A 3,572-nucleotide genomic window follows, 5' to 3' on the forward strand; every position below is an offset into this window, starting at 1 on the left:
GGTTATGGTGATGGTTTGGTTTATGGTTGGGGTTAGGGTTATGGTTTAGGTTAGGTTTATTGTTAGGGGTTGGGGTTATGGTTTGGGTTAAGGTTATTGTTTGGCGTTGGGGTTATGGTTTGGGTTAGGGTTATTGTTAGGCGTTGGGGTAATAGTTTGTGTTAGGGTTATTGTTAGGGTTTAGGGGTTATGGTTTGGTTTACGGTTATTGTTAGGGTTTAGGGGTTATGGTTTGGTTTACGGTTATGGTTAAGGTTATGGTTGGGGTTATGGTTTGGGTTAGCGTTATTTTTAGGGGTTAGGGGTTATGGTTTGGGTTATGGTTATTGTTGGGGTTACTGTTATGAATGTGATTATGGTTTGGGTTAGGGTTATTGTTAGGGGTTGGGGTAATAGTTTGTGTTAGGGTTATTGTTAGGGTTTAGGGGTTATGGTTTGGTTTATGGTTATGGTTAAGGTTATGGTTGGGGTTATGGTTTGGGTTTTGTTTATGGTTGGGGTTATGGTTTGGGTTAGGGTTATTGTTAGGGGTTGGGGTTATGGTTTGGGTTAGGGTTATCTTAAGGGATTAGGGGTTATGGTTTGGGTTTTGGTTATGGTTGGGGTTATGGTTTGGGTTAGGGTTATTGTTAGGGGTTGGAGTTATGGTTTCGTTAAGGGTTAATGTTGGGAGTTAGGGGTTATGTTTTGGGTTATGGTTATAGTTTGGGTTATGGTTATGGTTGGGGTTATGGTTTAGGTTAGGGTTATTGTTAGGGGTTGGGGTTATGGTTTGGGTTAGGGTTATTGTTAGGGGTTATGGTTTGGGTTATGGTTATGGTTGGGGTTATGGTTATGGTTTGGGTTATGTTTTGGGTTAGGTTTTGGGTTAGGTTTTGTTTGAGGTTTTGGGTGAGGTTTTGGGTTAGGTTTTGGGTTAGGGTTATTGTTAGGGGTTGGGGTTATGGTTTGGGTTAGGGTTATTGTTAGGGGTTATGGTTTGGGTTATGGTAATGGTTGGGGTTATGGGTTAGGTTAGGGTTATTGTTAGGGGTTGGGGTTATGGTTTGGGTTAGGGTTATTATTAGGGGTTATGGTTTGGGTTAGGGATATTGTTAGGGGTTAGGGGTTATGGTTTGAGTTAGGGTTATTGTTAGGGGTTGGGGTTATGGTTCTGGTTATGGTTGGGGTTATGGTTGGGGTTATGGTTGGGGTTATGGTTGGAGTTATGGTTGGGGTAATGGTTAGGGTTATGGTTGGGGTTATGGCTATGGTTGGGAATATGGTTTTGGTTGGGGTTATGTTTATGGTTGGGAATCTGGTTATGGTTGGGGTTATGGTTTAGGTTAGGGTTATTATTAGGGGTTGGGGTTGTGGTTTGGGTTAGGAATATTGTAAGGGATAACGGGTTATGGTTTGGGTTTTGGTTATGGTTGGGGTTATGGTTCGGGTTAGGGTTATTGTTAGGGGTTGGGGTTATGGTTTGGGTTATGGTTTGGGTTAGGGTTATTGTTAGGGGTTGGGGTTATGGTTTGTGTTAGGGTTATTTCTAGGGGTTGGGGTTATGGTTTGGGTTATGGTTGGGGTTATGGTTGGGGTTATGGTTGGGGTTATGGTTGGAGTTATGGTTGGGGTTATGGTTAGGGTTATGGTTAGGGTTGGGGTTATGGTTGGGGTTATGGCTAAGGTTGGGAATATGGTTTTGGTTGGGGTTATGTTTATGGTTGGGAATCTGGTTATGGTTGGGGTTATGGTTTACGTTAGGGTTATTGTTAGGGGTTGGGGTTATGGTTTGGGTTAGGAATATTGTAAGGGATAAGGGGTTATGGTTTGGGTTTTGGTTATGGTTGGGGTTATGGTTCGGGTTAGGGTTATTGTTAGGGGTTGGGGTTATGGTTTGGGTTAGGGTTATTGTTAGGGGTTGGGGTTATGGTTTGGGTTAGGGTTATTGCTAGGGGTTATGTTTTGGGTTATGGTTATGGGTTGGTGTTACGGCTGGCAGCCTGGACACACACTATGTAGGAGGTGTGTGCTTTCCTTTCTTTACCGGTATCTGCCACTGTGGCTCCACCCCTGTGACAGAGCCCTGCCCAGGCCAACACGGCTGTAATTAATTCCCCAATCATCCCTCCTGCCCTTATTTAAAGCCTTTTCAGTTGTCAGTTCACCCTTTGCCCTTGTCCTTGATGCCTTGCTGAGTTGCAGGCTTGTGAGTATGTTACTCCCTGTTATATTTTGTATGTGTTGTTAATGATTTTGGGTTGCATAGGGGGACTTCTTGAGATAATTTTAGACACCCATGGGTATACATATAGTTTGTGCATTTAGACACAGTTATTCCCCTGTCTAGATTATATTACATCAGTTTAACAGTGGCATCCTTCGGTCTTATTTCCTGTATTTTGTGGGTGTTCATTTGAACACCTGTCTGGGAGGGTTTTTTTACCGTGTTTATTTGAGGGTGCCACTTTAATATCTCGTGCTTCCCCTATGTTATCCCGTAGTCTGTTTTATTGACTTTATTGTAAATAAAAATAACTGAAGGCTACTTGCAATGTGTGTCCGAACTCATCTTTGACCGAACCTGTCTGCTGTGATAGTTGCGACTCCCTGGTATATCATACCCAAGGGGGAGTCGTAACAGTTGGGTTAGGGTTATTGTTTGTGGTTGGGGTTATGGTTTGGGTTAGGGTTATTGTTAGGGTTATGGTTATGGTTTGGGTTAGAGTTATTGTTAGGGGTTGGGGTAATAGTTTGTGTTAGGGTTATTGTTAGGGTTTAGGGGTTATGGTTTGGTTTACGGTTATGGTTAAGGTTATGGTTGGGGTTATGGTTTGGGTTAGCGTTATTTTTAGGGGTTAGGGGTTATGGTTTGGGTTATGGTTATTGTTGGGGTTACTGTTATGGATGGGATTATGGTTTGGGTTAGGGTTATTGTTAGGGGTTGGGGTAATAGTTTGTGTTAGGGTTATTGTTAGGGTTTAGGCGTTATGGTTTGGTTTACGGTTATGGTTAAGGTTATGGTTGGGGTTATGGTTTGGGTTAGCGTTATTTTTAGGATTCAGGGGTTATGGTTTGGGTTAGCGTTATTTTTAGGATTCAGGGGTTATGGTTTGGCTTATGGTTATTGTTGGGGTTATGGTTATGGATGGGATTATGGTTTGGGTTAGGGTTATTGTTGGGGGTTGGGTGTTATGGTTTGGGTTATGGTTATGGTTTGGGTTATGGTTATGGTTGGGGTTAGGATTATTGTAAGGGGTTATGGTTTGGGTTAGGGATATTGTTAGGGGTTAGGGGTTATGGTTTGGGTTAGGGTTGGGGTTATGGTTGGGGTTATGGTTAGGGTTATGGTTGGGGTTATGGTTATGGTTATGGTTATGGTTGGGGTTATGGTTGGGGTTATGGTTGGGGTTATGGTTGGGGTTATGGTTGGGGTTATGGTTGGGGTTATGGTTGGGGTTATGGTTGGGGTTATGGTTGGGGTTATGGTTGGGGTTATGGTTGGGGTTATGGTTGGGGTTATGGTTGGGGTTATGGCTATGGTTGGGAATATGGTTTTGGTTGGGGTTATGGTTATGGTTGGGAATCTGGTT

This window comes from Stigmatopora nigra, unplaced genomic scaffold (assembly GCF_051989575.1).
Source record: "Stigmatopora nigra isolate UIUO_SnigA unplaced genomic scaffold, RoL_Snig_1.1 HiC_scaffold_31, whole genome shotgun sequence".
Lineage (NCBI taxonomy): Eukaryota > Metazoa > Chordata > Actinopteri > Syngnathiformes > Syngnathidae > Stigmatopora > Stigmatopora nigra.